Source organism: Oryza sativa, chromosome 7 (genome assembly GCF_034140825.1).
Source record: "Oryza sativa Japonica Group chromosome 7, ASM3414082v1".
Taxonomy (NCBI): domain Eukaryota; kingdom Viridiplantae; phylum Streptophyta; class Magnoliopsida; order Poales; family Poaceae; genus Oryza; species Oryza sativa.
The window spans coordinates 17612592-17636576 of NC_089041.1; positions in this window are offsets into that span (position 1 = coordinate 17612592).

Sequence of the window (23985 nt, forward strand, 5' to 3'; positions counted from 1 at the left end):
TTCATATGGACTTTCTTCAATTGTTGGTTTGCATCCTCTTGAACCGAACTCCTAGATAAAACTGAAAACAACATTGTCAGCAGCTGGAACTAGGGTGGCTGTTCTCGATCCGGTTTTCTTGGTCGGTCTATAAAAAGTTCAGTCTTTGCAAAGTAATGACAAAAGTTAGCATGAACATTTGATGGAACTCGAGTCCAGTCTTTGGTTTTCTCAGTTTGGTCTTTGGTCTTGACCGAGTAGACCGAAGTGAAGAAACTTCAACAAAATCAGACAAACAAATTGAACGAAAAAAAACCACAAATCGACTACCACATATAAATGAATTAGAGCGAAAAAAATGATCTATGATGTTCTGTGTTTTGTTGTAGGGATGCCAGAGTGGCTGGGGAGACACCTGTCATCACGGGGAGGACAGTAGCATTATGCCTTTTAGCACAGGGAGGCTAGGGAATTATTTGTCGTTGTGGACCACAGCGGAGGAGTCGGACTGGACCTCGCAAAGGCAAAGCGCCTTGACTGGTGGTGGAGGCGTACGTAGTTGGAGATAGCAGCGCCGCCAATGCACGCCGCAAGTAGCAGCCTTGCAGGCCATGGGATCTCATGATGCCTTGACATGAGGCCTAGCGCCCTGACATAGGTAGGAGTGGCAATTTCCACCAGAGTCGAGGACGGGAAATTTGGTCCCATGGGTGGATTGGGACAGGGCCCCGAGGTAATATGGGGTGGGGATGGCGACATGATTTGGAATCATACCATGCACCTATGTTGGCCCGATAGCCCTATTAGAGGAGTTCACATACATTTGGAGAAACTCTAATCGTGTTATCATCTTGTTCCCTTACCATTGCCGCATGCCAAGTGGATACACGACTCAGCTTCTGCTATGCTCGGTGACTCCGTTTCATTGTCGCACCCAATTAGAGGTGGGCACTCGGTTTATTTGGTGTTCTATAAGTTCAGTTTCTCAAAATTTCTACCTGAATATCCTCATTAGAAAATAAAACCGAGAACAATAAACCTCATTCAATTTTTGTTTTATACCGAACTTTATGGTATAAAACGGTTAGTATGCACACACGTACAAATGTGCGGGAATTATTAAATTGACTCCTGCAGGAACATATTTTTTCAGGTCTATTATTTAGTTGACTTTCATTTAGTTTTGAATGTACAAGAACTTATTAGGATGATGATGAATCATGCCATTTACCATTTCCGTAGGTGATATAGTATGGATATAGCTGCCAATTATGTCTCTTTTCTTTTGAATGGTAGTAATTAATTTGTTTATAATGAACAAGACAGTTTTTATCTAGGAAATTAAAGTTTTTCCAAAGACAAAATAGAAAAGATATTGTTATAATTAATGTGTTCATTAGTACTCATTATTATTTCATACTTATAAACACATTTACCCAATTATATATTGGTGGTCGTTCTCCTTTGATAGACACTTCGAACATCTATCCCTTGCAGACAGAGTAAACATTTCACAAACAGTTGGTATGCAATGATATCTCTCATGCTTTTTTTATCCTTTTATCAATGCATGTTATTGATTTTGTTTACTGTTCTTGCAATTGATATCAAGAGGATGATTTTGTATCTCTTGATTTGACTGCATATATGTTCTTTTTACATAAACTTGATTTGATTATTTTTGTTTGTTTGGATTGTGTTCTAACATGAAGTGATCTGCATATATGAGACCTCTATATTATGCATCTTACATACTTTTGCCCACTGTATAGTTTCTGTATGAGGCAGGAACAACAAGGCATGTTATGTTTTTACGTTTATACCACCAAAGTGTTAATATATTACTTTACTTTTAGTTCAACCTAAATATGATTTGCTAATTTATGTACTTTTGAAAAATGATTTATGTCTAGCCTCTTTAGATCTTGATTAATTTCACTTTGCTTTTCCTTTATTTTTTTATCCAGGTAAACAAAAACAACTTAGGACTGTTGAATAGTCCCACATTGGTTGTGGAAGGGCAAAGGACCTAAGATATAAGTGGGGGAGCCCATCACCTCAATGGCTAGCTTTTGGGGTGGGAATGGCCATTTACGATCCTACAATTGGTATCAGAGCCTGGCTAGGTTAACATCTCTGGCCCGATGGACACAGTGTATGAAGGCCTAATGGACCGTGGGTGCCTGCGGGGCCCATATACCTGATGGACTGTGGGCCGGTGGGGCCCGTATACGGTGAAGGGGCGGTGAAGGGCTGAGGGACACCAATGTGTGAAGGGAGAGATTGTTGAATAGTCCCACATTTGTTGTGGAAGGGTAAAGGACCTAAGATATAAGTGGGGGAGCCCCTCACCTCAATGGCTAGCTTTTGGGGTGGGAAATGCTCTTTACGATCCTACAAGGAATTTCAACATGGGAGTGAAAGATCATGTTTCGTCACAAGATCATTTTGAAAACATCGAGATGGCCAGTTCAGATATGCTGGGTAATAAGAATGATAAGCCATCAGGACCATTGGAAATGCTCCCCAAGCTCAACTTAAGCATGGGGGACTCCTGCTCCAGTGAGCCCACCTATGAGGTTTGGCAACAGTGGCTGTCACATTGATCTCAATGACCAGCCACCAGTGGAAGAGAAGCTAGCTGCTGAAGCTGTGAAGATATCAGGAGAAGAGAAGATGCTGATCAAAGCCGACAAGGAGTATCCTACTCCTCCAGTTAGCCCTCCTAGGAGCTTTGGCATTGGGGTTTGTGGGTATGACCTCAATGAAACGCCAGAAGAGATTGATGAGCCCTAAACCAATAGATGTTTCCTTATGAACCATTGCTTGGGACGTTGCAGTCATTCACATTTGCAATTTTCCGTTTATGTTTTTAAATTGTCTTGTAAAATGGTTGGTTAGCTTTGTTTCATTGTCGAATTTTATAGACTTTGACCTTTTGAGGCAATAATTTCGTAAGAAATGATGGGAAATAAATTATTTACACAGTTGCTTTATGCTCCCTTTTCCTGTGGGTTGTTAGATATATGTTCTTATGTTATGTCGCAAAAGGAAAAGAAATAAGACATCTTGTATTAGACTCTTCTTTTTTAAGATTCATGCATTTATTTACAATAGCATGCGTTAGAAACAAAGTGCATGACCTTGCCTTAGACTCTGTTGCTACCATTTCAAAGGGCAGGAATATTTGGGATGAGTATTTGAAATAATCAAATACTTTTTGATACAGGAAAAAGCGAAATGCCCATAATTAATCAAAAAAAATGAAGTATTCATTCATATACATCTAATTCATAATAGGTTACAGAATCCACAACCACTCCATATCATCTCCCCCAGAGCCCCCCCCCCTCTCTCTCTCACACACAAACCAGCAGACGGATTGAGATCCTTTGACGTAACTTCCCTCTGACTTGGTTGCCTGACATGTGGGCCCGAGAGTGGTGGGCCCACATGTCAGTCACTGTGAACAGTAACGCCATGGTGAACAGTAACGTCAAAGGATCTCAATCCCCAGCGGACCTTCTACCTCTCCCTCTTCTCAGAGCGTGCAAGGAGAAGGGCCGGTGGCGGCTCAGCGAGGAGGAGGGCCGACAACGGGGATGGCTTGGCGAAGCAAGAAGGAGCAGCGAGGAGGAGGAGGAGGAGGAGGAGGAGGGTAGGGGACGGGAGCGACTCACGATGCAAGGAGGAGCAGCGCCGAGGAGGAAAAGGTCCGGTGGCGGGGTGGCTCGTCTCGGTGAGGAGGAGCGGTAAAGAGAAGGAGGGCCGGCGGCGGCGGCGACAGCTCATCGAGGAGGAACGCCAACGAGTTGGAGGCTAGCGGCAGATCGGCTCCTCCCCTCCCCTCCAATCCCGCCGGCGGCAGTGGCTCTACGACGAGGAGGAAGGGCGGCGGCTTGGTGGAGATAGTGACGACCACTGCGCCAGCAAGGGCAACGTACAGCGACGGCGACCGCGTGGGAAGAGTGATGTCGACAGTCTCTAGACCTCCTCAGTTGTTCTTCTTCCTCTAGATCCAGATCCATAATTTTTTTTCTCTTTATTTCTGTGGAATATGTGAATCTTGTTCTTCTCATTTGCATGGTGAGATTTGATTTGATTTGCATCGTGCTTAATCTGTGCAAATGGCAGCTGAATGGGGATATTTTTCAAATGTATTTTTTTGCCCAAAAATATCTTCGTAGGTGGTCTGCTTTAGGTGTCCACCTCGAAAATGATTTTCGTGGGCGGACAGGGGGTCCGCGCATAAAATATTTTTCCTCTAGTAGTGTTATTTCAGTTTGTACTACTAGATATTGTTGCAGTCGAATTCAGTGAGTGGTTGGTTGCTAACAGTTAGATACGAAGCAACAATTGAAAATTTGAAGAGCACTTGGAGTTGGAAATTTACTAATTCAGAGATCGTATGCCCTTCAATTAATTCTGATCGGCACATACCCCTGTGTAGCGAGAGGGTAGTCCAGGTGTGCCAAAGACTACCCTTCAGTTTTGGACCAGAGACCACTTCCAAAAAATCATCAAGCCTATGTTTAGGTGCTGTTAAGTTTAGAAAGCAGTGCGGCAAGAACTCTCAGGTTAAGTTTAGAAAGCAGTTAGACTTTTCCTGCAATTTTCTGTAGTAAGCTTTAGGACTGGCTGGGTCAAAGTAAGGCATGAAGTTCTTTTTCCTTTTACCCAAACTTGGCTCAATCTGACAATGGTGTACCCCCTCCATAAAAAAAACAAACTTAGAATAAAATATGACATATCCTAATACAGTGAATCTAGGGGCGGAGCTAGAGCGAAACAAAGGGTGGTGCCACTTGCTTAATTTACTCTACTTTAGATCAAGTTTAAGCTCATGCGAGTGCCTAAGTTTGCATTGAGGGGGTGCATACATAGTGAAAATATATGAGGTATAGCTAAAAAATTTTCTTAACCAGATTCCTGGGCACCCCCCTAATATATACTAGCTCCGCCCCTGAGTGAATCTGAATAACCTTTTATCTAGATTCACTGTATTATGATATTTCACATCCGATTCTAGATTTGCTCTTTGGGACACAGAGTACCTACTAATGCTAGAATCCTCCTACCTGTTATCCACACCAATCCTACTAGGGCTATTTGGCTTTTTTTTATTACTAGCTCTGTCCCATAATAATTGTGTTTCTAGAATTCAAGTTTGTTCCAAAATAGTTGTCACAATAGAGTACTAATTATCTTATTAATGAATTCCCGTTCAAATTTCTCCCTATTCAACCCTCAACCATTCTCCCACTCTTACCTATGCATCACTTAATGAGAAACACCATATTCTTTCTTCTTAAATCTTAATATATGCTAAATAATTTATAATTATAATTATTTTGGGACAGTGGTAGTATCTCGTTGTCTATTTACAGAAAAAAAAATATCTAGTTAGGAATCTAAAAAGAGAATATTGGGGATATATTTTTGGGCTTTTGTTCGAAGGTCCTTCACATGCATATTAGAGGCAGAAAAATGAATGTGCGTAGTGAGTCTGCACCTTCCCCTTTTTTCCCCTCTATGATGTTTGAGACATTGTATTTTTCATAAGTACTCCCTCCGTCCTATAATATAAGAGATTTTATAGGGATGTAATATATTCTATTACTACAAATCTAGAGCGGATGTGTCACATCCCTCTAAAATTCCTTATACTATGGGACGGATGGAGTACTATAATGGCCCGCACGGCGACACACCGTGCACACTAACTTTGACTACGGAATACTTCCGTTGAACGCAACTTAGCTATCGTTGATCAAATGTTTTCCATTAGTTCAACTACTCCAAAAGGAAACATTCAAAACGTATTTATATCATGCCTATTTCACTACTTAAAAACAAATATGTGCGGGCCAAAACAGGTTTTCCCGTGAGGAGCTCTAGCCCATATGTTCGGAAGGATCTGTGAAAATCTCGTTTCTCTATGCGGGTGGCGCACCCGTACATGAAAATCGGATTTTCACGTGCGGGTGTTTATGTCAACCGCACACCAAAACAAAAATCCAAAAAGAATAAAGTTAAAATCACGGAAAGAATCAAAACCCTAGTTGCCGCCGCAGCTCATTTTCGCCGTTCCCGTCGCCGCAGCTCGTCGTCGTCATCATAGTTGCCACAGCTCGTCATCGCCGCCAGATCCGCACGGGGGAGGGCGGGAGAGAGGCGACGCCGCCGGATCCGGGCGGCGGAGGGGCGCCACCATGGAGGGAGCATGGGGACGGCCGCCAGGGGAGCAGATTAAGTTAGTGTCCGCCTCCGCTCCTAGCCACCACCTCCTCCTCCTCCTCGTCAACGGGGGCGGCGTGGATTCGCAGGGCCAACGGTGCCACTCCCGGCCATCTCGTTGTCATCGTCAGCGGTAGGGGTGACGTAGTTCCGGCTGAGTCCGCTCAGGGCCCTACTCCTCCCGCCGTCGCCTGCTGCCGAGCCGCCCACCGTTGCCTACTACCGACCTGCCTGCTGCCGTGACGCATGAGTGCGTGAGAGGAGAGGAGAGAAAGTGAGAGACATATGAGGGTGAGGATAAGGATGAGGAGGTGAGATAGTTGGAGAGCGGATAAGGATGAAATTTTTGAAGTATTGAGAGGGAAAATGAGGGATGGTATTTTCACGTACGATTCCTTAAGGGTGTGTTTGGTTGCTTGCATTGCCTTAGCCTGGTCCATCTCTCATATCCAGGCTGAGTTTAGCCTGGCTAGGATGATACACATGCAACTGTTTGGTTGGTTGCATTAGTTCATCCTGGCTAGTATGAGATTTTGTTTGGTTGGTTGGATGAGATATACGGTTTGGAAGGGATTTTGTTTGGTTGGTTGTTGGACTTTGAATATAGTTACCTTCTCTTGATGGGGTAGGGTGAGGTTACCTCCATAATATCACTTTCACTGTTTATGAAACAAAAAATCGCATGGACAAATTAAGGAAGAAAATTGAAAATATACTTTATTTTTTCATATTTTGCGTTTATATATCTGGCTGTGATTAATTTGTAAAAATATACCCAATCCACGGAACGGATGCGCAGGTGCGAGGACGAACCGTAGACTGGGGATGCATGAGCGGAACCCGAGCCGGTCACGTGGACCCGGGATGCGCGACCGAGCCGGTCCCGCACGACTGGACTGCGGGATCGAGTCGGTACCGCGGCGCCATTGCGCGGGAGCGATGGAGCCGGGATAGCGAGTCGGTGCCGCAGAACAGCGGCGCGGGACCGAGGCTGTCCCGAGGTTCCAACGCGCGGAACCAAGCAGGCCGCGTGTTGTTGGAGTTGGGTTCTTCCCTTAATTTTTCCAACTCATCCGCGCGCACGCTTTTCAAACTTCTAAACGGTGTATTCTTTTTGTAAAAAGTTTCTATACGAAAGTTGTTTAAAAAAATCATATTAATCCATTTTTTTAAAAAAAATTACCTAATACTTAATTAATTATGTGCTAATGGTCTGCTCCGTTTTCCGTGCATATGAGATCGGATCCAATTCGGGTACCGAGATGGTGGGCGGCATGTGGGAGCACCGGTCCCACACGTCCGGCATGCGGGAGAGTTGCCGCGCTCACCCAGCCGCAGGACCGTCGCGGTACCGCGGTACCGCGTCCCCGGCCAGCGAGACCGGCTGGTTTATCCTTGCTCCCGTGCAACCGTTCCGCGGATTGGGTATATTTTTACAAATTAATCACAGCCAGGTATATAAACACAAAATATGAAAAAATAAATTATATTTTCAAATTTCTTTCGACAAATTAGATGTATTTTTAACACATACAAAGGCTAATATCGTTGTGCAAAAAAACACAACATCGCACACGTCAGCACGCACAGTGAAAAAAAGTTCAGTGTGGTGAAAAATAAAGAGAAGAAGTGGCGTTCACCGCTTAAAAAAATTCTAACAGAATAAGAGGTTAATCACCGGATGATTAATAAAACCAAATTACTTGGTAAAGGCTACAGATCATCACCGGCTGATTAAATTAGTTAGGAAAAATAGATGAAAAAAAAAGAGAGAAAGGACTCGAAGTCTCCCAGCCTCGTCTGTATCGCCGTTGAACACAAGGACGCCACTTTTCCCCTGCGCGCACCGCCGTCCGTCGCCGTTGTTGGAATCCATGTCGCCGGATCCACTGCAGGCAACCTCCACCGCTGCTTTACTACTCGCCGACCAGGCACCTGCCGCACCTCCTCCTCCTCCTCTGCGCCATCCCCTTCTTCCTCGCCACCCACCTCCCCAACCACACCGCTCTCCACTTTCATCTCCTCCCCTCCATTGTTTGTTGCCATCGGTGGCCAGATCCGTTTGCCGTGAGCTCATAGCCACCGGATCCGGTGGTCCGGCGGCTGGAGAAAGGAGGGGACGGCGGTGGCAGCGAAGGGGATCGCGAGGAAGATGGTGGTGATGGGGCGACCGTCGGCCTCTGGATTTGGCACGTGGGAGCACATGAAGGGAGGAAGCAACCGGTGAGGAAGATGGCATCGGCGATGGTGAGGAGGGGAAGAAGAAGACAATGGAGGCGCCGCCCCTTGACCTCGAGCATCGACTCTTTCCTCTTCCTCCTTCCTGAATCGTGTGTCGAGCAAATGTGAGAGAAGGCGGTGAGGGGATCCGCCAACCCCTTGCCCATCACTGCACCAGCCCGTCCCACACTTGCACTCGTGCCCGCGCCTGCACGAGCCGGGCCTGGCTGAGGAGCGAAGCTCATTTCCTGCGTTCCTCCTCAGCCTGGCCCGGAGAGGCATTTTGCACCCGCCCATCCTTGCTCGCTCCTCCATCCAGGCAACCAAACACATCTGCAGAAATAGGCTTATTTTTATGAGCGGATCCTTAAAAGGCCCATCTATAAAAATCGATTTTCACGTACAGTCCTTTTAAGAGTCTGCACGTAAAAATGGGAGGACGATGATTTTTTCAGAACGCGACCAATTACGGTCTATCTGTAATCTAAACATGTCCTTGTACAGGAAAATCGTTTTTAGTAGTGTGTCTTAAACATTAAAAAATAGGATTGCACATATAAATACTGTGATAGCAATTGGTCTATAAATAATTAACAGTCAATTAATATATCAGTTCAATTAAATTGGGAAAAATTGAAGCACACAAAACGCGTGTAACAATACAATTTGGCTCATGTGATAATTATTAATTCAGCCAAATTTTATCAACATAAATGAAATGAAATGTTCCTTTTTTTTTTGAAAGACCCGACGTGAATGAAATGATGAGCCTAAACCATGTGAGAAGGGTGCTTTGTTAGGGAAAGCAACTTTCCTTCCACACATCTTGGGTTCCAATGAGAAGAAAGAAATTGAGAACCATTAACTTGGTGTTCCACCCCAAAGGGAAGCACAAATTTATGGTTTTCAGTCTATTGAACAAAGTCGAGCACACATAAGGGTATATTTTACCTGGCCTCTACATCCAACCGGATATATGCAACCATTTAAATTAGAAACTTAGCCCCACAATGATGACGCTCTCTCTCTCGTGGCCCGATCTTCTGGTGAAGGGATAACTCTCGCTTTGATCGAGTGCGACGTTTGCGACGTGGCTACCAACCAGAACAAGTCCAGGACGCCATGCAATCGCTACACCACAAACCATGTCGTACCAACTGTGACGCGCGGTTGATGATCCCTGCAATGCAAACAAGAGAACACTGCAAGAACAAGATAAGATCCAATCGAAATATTGCGAATAGGTGATTAAGCACAAAGGAATAGTTGCGATTGAAGTGATAGATCTAATCGACCCGGCAAATCAACACACCAACTATTAGGGGCTCTGAATCAATAGTCGCCGACTAATCGAGCGAGGACTAGAGACAAGATGAATGACACTTGGCAAAATTTAACTAAACAAAACCCAAATGTTTTTGAGGATGTACAAAGCTATTTATAGAGGAAAATAAAGCTAGGGTTAAGTGCTAATTCGTGGAGGTGGAGGGAGACACTTCCGAGATGGGCCTATTCTATTACAAGGCTCAAGGCCCAAGTTTGGTTTCAGCAACAACACTGTCTTGTTTTGGCGATTCCCGTTGACTCGAGATGAATTTGGACACGAGACCGGATGTGTTTGAAAGGTAGCGAGATAAGCTTTCCACGAAGTCCAAGATCACCTAAATCGGAGTTGGCATGAAGGCGCTAGGTCCGTTTGAAGTCAGTGCTGTCTCCGGAGGCCGAACTAGACTGGACTTGGAATTAACATTAGAGCGTGTGAAGTTATGAGCGTATCCGACGAAGTGATGTTCTCATCACACAATGACCTAATAGTCTAGTGAATAAAGTCGAGCACACATAAGGGTATATTTTATCCGGCCTCTATATCCAACCAGATATATGCAGCCATTTAAATTAGTAACTTAGCCCCACAAATGACCTAACCTGAAATTCGTTCATATGAAGATTTAAACTCTCCTATGAATATTTGAACTCAGGGCCTTGGGGTGCTACTCAGATCATTACAACCACTAGGCTACATGCAATTTCATAACTTTTGTCGACTTAGTCACATAATTTGAAAAGAGTAAGAAATTGTTCGGCATCACCTTGAAACGGATCATGATCTCCTGGAGGACTGCTTTTGGCTGAAACAATACGTTTAAGAGAACAAAATGACTGAGTTGAGATTTTCAGACGCTGCCATATCCTACCTATGTTAACAAAGTTTTGGGAACAAATTCAAGTAGCAATGTATCACATTGCTATCATAGCATGGCTAATCAAGAAAAAAGGGGAGTAAATTCAACTGGAGGAAATTTTACCTCTCATTAGCATTAACACAATACATGTTTATGCCAGCCATCAGCCCACCGTATGCTGGGCCTTGGAACGACGCATGCTAGGCCACAGCCCACTATATGCTGGGCCTCTACTTAGCTATGACGAAATAATTTGTTAGGGCATTCCCAACCCAATGACTAGAATGGTGTCCATAGCATTAAATAAGCTGCCACCTAAGATGAAAAATGACGTGACAAGTGAATAAATGAGAAAAGAGAAGAAAATCATGTCTTACATGAGACATGATTTCTACACAACATACAAGACATTATGTGAGATAAGTAACATTAAATTTAAGTATGGAATAGTAGTGTTTGTATTGGAAGAGTAGTGTCTAGTACGAGTTTTTTGATGATGTGGAGTTTATGAAAACTATGTCTAGTGTCTTGGGTTGGGAATGCCCATAGGAATGGTTCGCCAACTCAGCATATACTCCCCTGTCCTATTTTATTTTAAGTGCAAACATGAGTTTCCACGCTCAACTTTAATCGTTCATTTTATTTTTAAAAAATTATAATTAGTTTTTTTTGTTGTTATGAGATGATAAAACATGAATAGTAATTTACTTATGTTTTTAAATTTTTTTAAAATTTTTTTAAATAAGACGGACGATCAAAAGTTAGGCGCGAAAAAATAGACTGGAGGGAGTACCAAAAACCGCAAATTGCACCACATCGGGTCTACGTCATCAACTTGCTTGTGACTAACGGTACTTTCTTTTCTTTTCTTTTTTTTTTGTCACAAAAGGTAATCCCAGACATGAGTTTTAACGGCGCCCTTCCGTCAGAAGGTCATCTCAGAACACAGTTTTTATGAGATTTGGCAAGTTCTTGACGGAAGTACTTTGTCAAGGAATGACAGAAACCGTGGTAGTGATGGCCTCGGCTATATATTAGCATCTGTGGGCACAGCATAAAACCACCTTGGTAGTTACTATATAGGGGAGAAGTAAAAAGGAAAACACAGGGATTATGTGTTGTTCATGAAAATTTGAAAAAAGAATTACAAGAAAACGATATGTAGCTGGTACTTACAGCTAGCTGGGAAATTATTTCATACCATTTTCAAATTACTTTTATTTTATTAAAATAACAAGATGTTTACGATGTTTCTTTCCTTAATCTTCGTTGTGTCTACTAGATATAGAAATAAGAAGTATGATTTTGGTGCTGAAAAGTAAGAGACAAATAGTAGAACAGGGATTTGCTAAATAATTATCGACAGTTTGATTTTTTTCAACCATAAAAATTGTATTAAGATGCCTGCAAGTGAGATGGAAAAAACCGTCAGATTCGCATTAAGATGTCCGCAAGCGAGATGGAAAAAACCATCAGATTCATATTGAGATGCCTGCAAGTGAGATAGAAGAAAACAGTGATCGATCATGTGGGATGTAAGCTGAGTGGACCTAGCCAAATGAACGTACCAACTTTTTATTATTTTATACATGAGTTACACATGAGTTACAGTATACTACACTATGACCTATATACTACCTCCATCCCAAAATATTTGACGCCGTTAATTTTTTTAAAAATATTTGACCGTTCATCTTATTCAAAAAATTTAAGTAATTGTTAATTCTTTTTCTATCATTTGATTTATTATTAAATATACTTTTATATATACATATAGTTTTACACATCACAAAAGTTTTTGAATAAGACGAACGGTCAAACATGTTTAAAAAAGTCAACGGTGTCAAACATTTAGGGAAGGAGGGAGTAATTTAGTTTAGATATAAAAAGGCACATATATTTTGTTCATACTTATGTACAAGTTATATTACAGTTATAGTATAGTTATGGTGAAATTATATTATAATTATAGTTACATTTGAAAGTTTTTCAATCGAAAAAACTTACGGCGGTACTTTAGATAGAGCCACGTACTAGAAATCCCAACTAGCATGTTAGACATGAATTATTCAAATTTCAAAGCCACGATTTGCATTTTGTCCTAGGACCCTAAATTCCTAAAGACTACTACTGGGGAACTCATCTTTAGTCCCGGTTTACAACCCCTTTAGTTTCGGATTGTAAACCGGGTGGGTAAAGATCACTTCTTCTCTAGTAGTAGATGGCCCTGCAAAATATAATAGTTTTAAAATAAGAATTCCATATTTTTTCTTAGCAGTCTAAAAGCTAAAACAAGTAGGAAAACAATGAGAAATAGAATAATTCTAAAAATCAAACTCTAAAATACTCCGTAAATTGTTTGTAACAATGACGTCGTTACACGTGTATATATACCTAGATACGTTTGGGAGCGGCGGCGACTGCACACGAAACTAAAGGGCATGTGAGGTGTGAAGCGAGAAAGAGACGCCGACGCTGTGGCTGATCGCCGCTTTGAATTGGCTTTTTGGCTCGGCGCAGCTAGCCCGCGACCAAAACGTACACGAGCAAGCGAGCGGCGCCTTTTCCACTTAAATTGGAACGATGTGACAGAAAAGTTGAAAGTTTATGTGTGTAGAAAAGTTTTAATGTGATGAAAAAGTTAAAAGTTTGAAGAAAAACTTTGGATATAAACATGGCCAGCTTAAGTGCAACAAGTGTCAACGAAGATCTTCATGGATGGATGGATATGATCATCAAACCAACCACCACAAACCCACATGCCGCCGCGGGGGAGGCCTACGCTACTACGCGCCTGTCGCCGACGCGTGACGCGCCAACGACCTCATCACCGTAATCGTTTTCGCATAAAAAAAATGTTTTACTCGATATACAAAATAAACTTTTTTTTTTTTGCAAGATCCTCGATCTGCGATTCTGCATGCATTTTGGTACTTATTGCTGGTTCGCCTTTGAATCGCAATGCATGTTTTGATGAAGATGATGAATGTCATTAGTGAAGGGGGCATCATTGAATTGGAAACTTTTCTGCAAGAACAGCTCGAGTTTCTGACCTGAGTATGATGGAGTAATACAGAATGTGAGTGGAGATATATTCTTCGTGCTCTGATCTGGGCCCATGATAGGGGGTGCAAGCAGGCCAACCCGCGAGTTTAAATAAATAATAATTTCGAGTTTAAATAATTAATAATTTATTGGTTTTCGCATCGCGGCCCGGCTTGCCGCATCTAAATATACAAGTGGATCAATCTATAAACCTATTTATAAGTCAAATTCATAGTTAACCCGCTAGTCAAACTCGCGGATTACGCTTTATTTTTGCCTATAAGCAGCCACTTGCACCCCTAGCCCATGATAACATGTCGTCTTAAAACTCACGCGGAATTGGAACTTGCTGAATTTGGGTCTGGAGAGGTAGTGGCAGGAATGGTAGGGGGAATGCAGGATGTCATCATGATCCGAGTAAAATTCATTCAGGGTGTGTTTAGTTCATGTTAAAATTGAAAGTTTGGTTGAAATTGGAACGATGTGACGGAAAAGTTGAAAGTTTGTTTGTGTAGGAAAGTTTTGATGTGATAGAAAAGTTAAGAAGTTTAAAGAAAAATTTTAGAACTAAACTCAGCCTCAGTTTGAAATTTCTAAATTAATTCTCACCTGTGCATTAATTCAACACTTGAGAGCAAGCAAGCAAACAACACATCCGGCAATTACGTAGTATGTGCGTAATACTCCTCTTTCTGACCTTGTTTTTCATGCAGAATAAAAATAGCTACCGCGTGACAGAGCGGCTAGCTGCATGCACCTGAGCCAGATACTTTCTCCGTCTCAAAAAAAGACAAATCCTAAGTTTTCGTGTCCAACGTTTAACCGTCCGTCTTATTTGAAAAAATTATGAAAAAAAATTAAAAAGACAAATCACACATAAAGTATTAATCATATTTTATCATCTAACAACAATGAAAATACTAATTATAAAAAAATTTTATATAAGACGGATAGTTAAACGTTGGATACGGAAAGCTAGGGTTTGTCTTTTTTGACAGAGGGTGTAGAAAAATAGGGTGATCAATATTTTTTTTTTGAGTTGAGGGTGATCAATATTTAAGCCTCTGGCTGGCAGCTGGATGGCTTGTCCACCGACATGCATGCATGTACGTATGGCAGCAAGGCTGAGTACCGACGAACCGATCGAACGATGTCGTGGTTGAGTAGCACAAGCAAGCAAGCAACCACACGAGAAAAGCGCGCGCATGTTACCGCAACATGGATTCGAATCGTGGATCGATCCATCCACCAACCGCACCAGCAGCGGAGAAAAGGTACTGGAGTACGTGCAACATATAGCTAGGAGCAATGCAAGCTACTTCATAGTAGTATTTCCGTCGGCAAATTTATTGTATTGTATTCCCAATCAGCAGGATACATGCATGGAACATGGCCCGCTCGCACGATCGATACCGCGCTCAGCTCGATCGGTCGCTCCCTCCATCGCCACCGCCAAATTCCGCGTCCCCGTCCGTCCGTCGCATGTGCGCACCGCCCGCGCGACACCGAAGCTCAGCTCGATCTCGCGCGTGCAGGCTGCAGGTGCAGATGCAGGGGGGAATGTCTGTCGCTGCCGCCGCACGCCCGTACCGACCGCGCGCGCTGACAAGGGGGACGCATTTGCCTTGCCTGCTGGCTAGTGAATCACCTCACCTAGCTACCTGCAGCTACGCCCACGAAGGCGCAGGGGCCTCCTCCGATCTATTCCCGCGCGCGAGGTGGCGACGGCTCAACGCGCGGGGGCGGAGATGGCGTGGAGGCGACGGAGGTCACGCGGTGGGCTAAATCCGGTGGCTACCGACGATGTGGAGGACGATGGCGACAGTGCGAAGGACGGCGGTGGTCATAGGGTATGCGAACGGAGGGAGGCAGCTCCGGCGCATCTCTCCTCCATGCCATCGTCGACACTTGGCCAGCAGCAAGTGAGCCGATGCAAGAGAGGAGCCGTCAAGGAGATGGGAGGAGGAATGTATGTGGGGCCCACAGTTGGCCAGTGACTTTTGGCTTGTCAAGTTTGGCTAGTGGAGGGTTCTGACTTAGCCATCTGGTTGGAGAGGCTGTTGAAGGATATATTTTGGCTGGAATGGCTAAAATTTGGCTTAGAGAGTCATTTGGAGAAGCTGTTGGAGATGCTCTTATGCTGTGTTCGGCTATTTATATTGGGAACTAGTCATTCACGCACGTAAAACGAAGCAAGGCATTAGCGCATGGTTAATTAATTATTAACTTTAAACAAATGGATTGATATGATTTTTTTTAAAAAAACAACTTTACTATAGATTTTTTTTTAAGAAAAGAACACACCATTTAGCAATTTAGGAAGCGTACGCATTTAAAACGAGAGGAGAGAGAATATTGGCTACCGAACAAACCTTACAATTTAGAATTTGTCTAAAAATTACATGGACATATTTACCTAGTTCTTCATTCCAACCAATATTTATAACCCCTCTTATTTAATTTTCTCATATATTTCTGTGCATTTCAACCAATCACGATCATTCCTCATATACTTCACTTTTAATTTTTCTTTTAAAAAAAGGTTTTATGTTCTTAAAAGAGGTAAGAGGGGGAGTACAGTACATTGATGCCTGCCGCACCTATACATGGATCGGTGGTCTGCATATGCCGATATGCGTAGCCTAACGGTGCCGTTGGTGCCTTGTCCCTAGCTAATCATTTCCTTCTCATCAAGGCCGGCCGTGCTCTCTCTCTCTCTCTCTCTCTCTGATTGGAGTTCTGCAAAAGGGAAAAGCCGGCGCGTCGGCTGCTCGATGATGCTGATATCTGCCTCAATTTGTGGGTGGTGATCGATGATGATGATGCATGATCGACCATGATCAGCTATAGGAGGGGCGTGATATGCATGTTACGGAGCGTAAACCTACCGGACAGCGGAACATGCATGCTTTGGCTGTTGTTCGTAGATTCGAGCCGGCCAGGGCAGATTCTCCTCCAAATATATATTATCTTCTGTCTTTTGGATAAGTGAGTGGGAAATCATCGATAATCGATCGATCGTATATACACACCTTGCTAACAGGGTCAACGACCTCCATCTGCTAGCTACTGCCCGAGCGATCCTACCATGTTGCCCGTCCTGCTGTCTGATGATGCTGGTGGAGATAAAATCGGCCCATTTTGTTTTTGTTTTTTAAGGTAAGCACGGGACACCATCTGTTGCCACTAAGCTTTAAATATATTAATTGTGTTGTTTGTAATTTCAAATTCAAGGCTGTAAAGTAGAATGATGAAGAAAAAACACAAATTAACACTAAATTAAGTTCAAATTTTAAATTTTGTCTACGGCTGATAAGCCAATAAGCAAACGATCAAAAGCCAACATTCACTACTAGAAAAAAAAATTTTTTTCCAGACGGACTAAAAAAGTTTTCGCAGGCGGACAACTGGTTCACCTACAAATGAACGCCTATAAAAATAGTTGATTTTCACAGGCGGACAACTGGTCCGCCTGTGAAAAGAGCTCCTAGCATTAAAAAAATGCGCAGCCACCGCCCACCGCCGTTTCCGCAGGTAGCAACAGCTTCCCTTTCTCTGTTCTCTATCTAGTTCCCATTCCCCCATTCAATCTAGTTTCCGTTCCCCATCAAACCAAATCAAATTCACAAAAGCATCACAAATTAACATAGAAGCATCATAGTTCACAATTAAAACAAACGAATCACAAATTAACATTCACTATCAAAACAAACGCCATCGCCGTCCACGCCGTCACCGCCGGTAGCCGCCGCCGCGACCGCCCTCCGCGCCGCCGGATCTAGGAAGAGGGAGGGGAGACGCCGCCGCCTCCACCCTCCTCGCCGTCATCGCCGGTAGCCGCCACCGCGACCGCCCTCCGCGCCGCCCCGGATCTGGGAGGAGGGAGGAGAGACACCGCCGCCTCCACCCTCCTCGCTGTCACCACTAGTAGCCACCGCCGCGACCGCCCTCTGCATCCGTGTAAGTTCAAGTGCTTTAATTTGGTTTCGGTGATTAATGACAAATCTAATTATATGAGACTAACGTTTTTATGAGCCTTTCTTTGACTAGTCTCATTTGGATATGGAAGTAAAAATGATGAGAGGTATGTATTAAACTTCACATATTCTAACTTGGTCTCTCTTGTGGATCCAAAATATAGTATGAGCTTCCTATTTGATCTTTATTGATTATGTGCATATGCGTTCCTTCATATCCATATGTATGCACATCTTGAGGGGGAGCTTATTCTATATTTTGTTTATTATAAAATTTCTATCTTGATTTGAAATCATTTTTCATCTCATCTCTCTATATTGTTTATATCGGGTTATTATCCATCACCAAAGAGAGAAAAGATTAAAAGATATTGGATTAAACAATTTGTGTAATTGTTACTTTGGTGATAGATGATAAACCGATGTTTATGGGATTAACCTCTCTTTTGCATAAGTTGTCTACTAGGTTATTTCCCGATAATGAGATGTGGAAGACATGCATTCTTTTGTGATGGACCTTAATCATGACAAGGATGAAATGCATGGAGATAAAACGATATGTACCACTTCTTATCTCCTACTTTTTGATAGGTTCATATATATGATTTCCATGTTATTGATATATAAGTGTGAGACTAATGTTTACTCAAATGTTATCTTATTTAGTCTCATTTACATTGAGAACATGGAGATCATGAAGGTATATGTTTTATGTTGCTCTACATCATTACTACATATGCCTTCTCTATATGTATAGGATAAACCCCCATTGGTCATTCTCTAATTGTGCATACACTTGCATCTCTTGTATATTTATTTGTATGCATATATTTAGGGGGAGCAAATCCTATACATTTATTGTGCATGTTCTAGATCCATATTGTTCACCTATTATTTATATCGGATCTTTGCACTTGAGCTTGCATACGAGTATATGACACTTGTGATGTTAATGAATACTCAACAAACATATCCATATCTTTCATATGCAACCGGTTGGTCATCAAGTGAAGGATGACAACTGATTTGTTGAGACTAATGTTCTCCCTTGAGGTGTGAAAAGGAATAGGTCACACTACGATGAGGCTAATGAATGACACCATGGGTTAGTGGTCACCAAGCCAAGGACATCGTCATGTTGGCAAGAATGAAGTCAAGCTTGTGATGAGAATAAAGTCTTGACAAAGGATGGACAAGACCTCAGCATAAACATGGTTCAACCGGATGGTCACAAGTGTTGATCTCGGCTCAAGCTTGACCCCAAGATGGATGGCGCAAGGCAAAGGTATAATGTAGCTAAGAATGTTTTCTTAGTCTTTTCCCGGTCTTGGTGTTTGGTGTAGACTGGATTTGCTAGATAGGCGCCGTACTATCAAGAGGGGTCTATGAAGCGAGCTTGTGGATGATCTTGTGCCATATTAGTTCATATGCATGTAGGTGCATTTTGTGGGCTTGTCTAACCAAGTGTGATGAGTTTTCTCAAGTCCTAAACCAAGAGAAGTGGGCATGTCCAATAGGAGTGAGTGACATCTTGTGGGTATGTCCGGTGGATATCCTTTGGAGTGTGAGCCCTTTATCCTTGACTTAAGTTGTGTTTCTTGGATGGATTTTTCATGGGTTGAATGGCCCTTTGAATAAGCTTTCCATAGAGTCCAAGAACGCCAAATTCCGAGACCCGAGTCAAGAGATATCGCCGTTTTACTAACGGTCGGTTGAGCTGAAAAGTGACATGCGGTCTGACCGTGGGCCTTAGGCCGGTCTGACCGGGTCTGTTAGCCGGTCTGACCGGCGTGGTAAGGCCGGTCTGACCGGCCCCACTGGTCTGTTGCACTGGTCTGGTTTTTGGTGGCGATACAGAGCTGCCAGAGCCGCAACCGGTCAGACCGAGCTGACGGCGGTCTGACCAAGCCGTGGACGGTCTGACCGGCCACTACACTGCGGTCAGACCGGCCAGGTTGAGTAGGCTCAATGATTGCCCTGTAACAGCTAGTTTTCTAGCCGTTACAAAGTAGTCCGGTCTGACCAGCCTCACAACGGCGGTCTGACCGGCAGAGCACAAAGTTGGGGATTTCGGTTCCAACGGCTAGTTTTGGTGGTTGGGGGTATATATACCCACTCCCCAGCAGCAAGGGTAAGGTTTTGGCACTCCATTGCATTATCTTGAACCCTTGCAAGAGCTCTCACACCCTTGTGCACTTAGTTTATCTAGTGAGGTGTTAGAGAGTGAGTTAAGTCAATCCAAGTGCGTTGCTTCATTGTTATAGCTAGTGTGGCACTTGATCATATTCGGCAAGCATCCTAGACTTGTTACTCTTGGAGGTTGCCGCCTCCTAGACGGCTTGTGGAGGTGTTGCCCGGTGACCTCTCCGAGGAGATTGTGGAGGAGGCCCGGCACCGTTTGTGAGTGGTTTGGAGTTCACCACCTTCGGAGTGAAGGAAAAACTACCCCGAGTGATCGAGGCTTGGGTAGTCCTCTCCGTGGGCCGGCTCCCGCCTTGCCCACCCCTTGACGAAGGGGGCGTGCGGTTGCTTCGTGGTTGAGCGGTGGAGTTGGGCTCGCCTCAACGGGGATTAGGAAACCGGCGAGTTTCCGAACCTCGGTGAAAAATTCCTTGTCTCTTGTCTCATTTATTTGTTGCATTTACATTTGTGCTATTTACATTCATAGAGACATATTTGAGCCCATATCACTTAGGTTTGCAAAACTTAACTTAGTTACTTAGTTAACCTTGCACCTCACCTTGCCTAGCAACTTAGGTTAGTTTTGTTTAAGTGCCATTAAGTTTTAAAACCGCCTATTCACCCCCCCTCTAGTCGGCCTCCTTGATCCTACAATCCGCCGCTGCATGCCGCCGCACGGACGCGCCCCGCCGCCGTCCAACCTGCGCCGCTGGCCACTGGCCTCCCCCTCCCCCCTCTGGCCAGATCTGGGAGGGAGGGAGGGGAGCCATCGCTAGGCGAGCACACGCCGCGCCCCGCCGCTATCCACCCCGCGCCGCTACCGGCCTCCCCCCTCCCCCTCCGGCTAGATCTGGGAGGGAGGGAGGGGAGCTGCCATCGGGCGAGCACACGCCGCGCACCACCGCGTCGGGGTGTGCCGCCACCGCCCAGTAGCCGCCTCCGGCCGGCGGCCAGGGAGAGGAGGTGAGGTGAGGGGAGGGGAGAGGAGATAAGAGGTGGAGGTTAGGGGGAAGGGGAGGAACGGGAGAGGAGAGGAGAAGCGAGGGAGAAATCGGACTTAGAAAAAATCGTCCCAATGTCGCCTCTATTTATATTCCACGCCAATTTTCGCAAAGGTCTGCTTGCAAAAATAAAGGGTATTTTTGTAGGCGGACCGGATAAGTGGTCCGCCTGCGAAAATAAACAACGAGCATCACCCCGGTTTAAATTTTTGTTGGCGGTTATTTGGCTCCAAGGGTCATGTCCACCTGAAAAAAAAACCCCATGTCTAAAAAATGCTTTTTCTAGTAATGGTTTCCAATACTAATTTGAAGAAAAATCGATTTTAAAATTTTGGACTGAAACTTTTGGCATGCATATGGTTTAGATGTGATTTTTCAAAGGTTCGACATATTAAATACATTAATTAATAAAATAATCCATTATAAACATTGCAATTAATGATAAATAAGAAAAAACATTGAAAATAAATCAGAAAACATCGTGGTTGTAAAATAAAGGAACATTGCAGTAACAAATAGGAACACGAACCGACATTCAGTTGATTCATAACACTATATAAAAAATTATATAATTTGAATTTAAATCTAAGTTATTCTTAACAGTAACTAAATTCTAGCACCGACAACCGCTACATGACCATTTCAATCACTTTTAATTGTTGCAACTTACCAGGATATCCATTTTTGCCAAAGTATGTTTTACGATTAAATGAAAGACACAAATGCACACATTTGCCACAGTCGCACCCTTAGCAGTTAGCACATGCTCAAGAGATCGACATAGGTCCAACGATTACAAGTGATTTCTAATGTATGGATTTCACAAAAGAAATAAATTAAACTGGGTTCTACAAATTTTATAAGAAAACCTACCACGTGTTCTAACCAATTATATGTTATCGTTGGTATATATCCACATGTTTCTCTTAATCAATTGATCTATCATTTTGTCTATCTTATCTACATATGTCTGCCGTGTATTTTCAATTTTCACCCCAAGAATTAGAAATTAGTACATTAATCAGAGGGGGCAAAAGGCCCAGTATTGTCAATCATGGTGGGTCTAGATTATAACTGTATATATTGACTAATCAAAATAATTATATGTAAAATACTAATGCATCTATACAAATATAAAAAAAAGAATGGTATGTCAATCGTAATTTCATATTTTAAAATAAATTTAAGCTAGCTTTGCGCAGAACTGGGCATGAAATTAGGTTGCTTACTGGTTAGCTCTGCAATATATTTTTTTAAAGAAAATTTGATTTTTTTTTTAATTTTTTTATTTTGAAAATAAATTGTCCCAAAACTTAATTTCAAATTTAAACCTTTTAGCCATGTCATCTAAACTGGTGCCAGTTAAATTGGCGTGCCGAGACAATACTAGTGGGGTGCATTGCCAAAAGGGTTGGATTTGAAAATAAATTAATTTTGGGAGTGTTTACTTTTAAAGTTAAAAATAAAACACGTAGAAAAATAATACAATTCCGTAAACATGCTGATGATGAGCCCAGCAGACAATGGTAAGGACCTACCAGTTGCGTAGGAGCAGTCCTAGAAATATATAAAAAAAAGTATTCTGTATGGTGCTATATACTGATAGTACTGTAGTACCAATAGATATGAAATAAGTCGTCCGGTTATAACAAGAGAAAATTTCTTGTGTACACCTAATTCTTTCTATTCTTTCTATGTCCCTGAGATTTGCTCATTTCCTTCTATACCCCTAAATTTTAGTTTGGATCCTTCCCATACCCCTTCCATTAGCTGATTGTTAGTTGACCGTTAAATTTCTATCATAAAGTCTATTTTGCTCTTTGCTATCTAGAAAATATAAATTTATGAAGTATATTGATGAAGCGTATAAATTTATTGCATGTGACTATTATATGTATGAGTTTATTTTGTGAGATATTATTTAACAAAAGTAATATTTTAGTTTCGCCTCACGAAGGAAAAACAAAAATAATGTTTATCTATGACAACCCCTTTGGTATCAAGAAAATATAAATTTATGAAGTATATTGATGGAGTGTATAAATTTATTATATGTGACTATCATATTTATGAGTTTATTTTGTGAGTCCATTAATATACTTCATAAATTTATATTTTCTTTATAAATTAATATACTTTATGATATGAATTTAACAGTGGTATAGAAGGGATCCAAACTGAAATTTAGGGGTATGGAAAGGAATGAACAAATCTCAGGGGTATAGAAGAGATTGGATGAACTTTCAGGGGTACAGGGAATTTTCTCTTATAACAACGTAATACTAATTTGCTAATTCTCTATGATTAGGGGTAATTTTAGTGTTTGCGTTTTCCCTTTGTTTTAGTCTCTTATCACTCAAGTGCTCTTGCCATGTCCCTCCGTTTCCGTTCTTGTTGTCGGCAATCACTCACGATTGGATGGCATTCGTCCATGTATGTTGCTTCAGTTTGTTCTCCGCATTCTCCGTTCGTCAGGCCATTCACAATGCGCCTAGGTGGAGTTGGGCCTCAACACCAAAAGTGAAATATTCGCTGCCACGTCGTCTATCCTCGCGGCCTCCTTAGGAACGCGGAGCAAACTTTAGACACAGATTCCTCGTCGTGGGCGTTGCAGGTGGGACCCATGCTCGTGCTCCGCACCGTCAAGGAAGAGAGAGGGAGGAAGATCCATGCCGCCGAGCTAGTCGGCTAGGGGAAGGAGGGCCACCGGGCCGGATAAGCTCACCGGCTCATCCTACTGCCCTCGACCCCGCCTTGCCGGCAAGGGCCTCCTCAAGCTCGTCCTCCTCCTCCTCTCCGCGGTGCTGGGCTCGTCGGCCCATCTCCCAGATCTAAGCTGGACATCATCCTCCTCCTCTCCGCTGCCGCCGAAGAGGCACCATCGTCCTCCTCTTCTCCGCCGCCATCGGAGAGAGGAGCGCAAGAGAGAGAGAGGAGAGGGAGATGCACCGGGGTAGAGGGGCACCGACGGAAGGGGAGGAAGAGCAGCGCGGGCGGAGAGGAGCGCTAGTGTGGAGGTGCTGAGGCGAGCAAAGAATAGGTAGGGACGGCTAGGGCCGCCCGGCATCGTCGTCGCCGCTCGGGCCGCCCGGCGCCACTCGCGCCGCGCGCTGCCCTCGATTTGCCACCGGCGCTGGCACCGCTAGGGCCGCTTGGCATCGG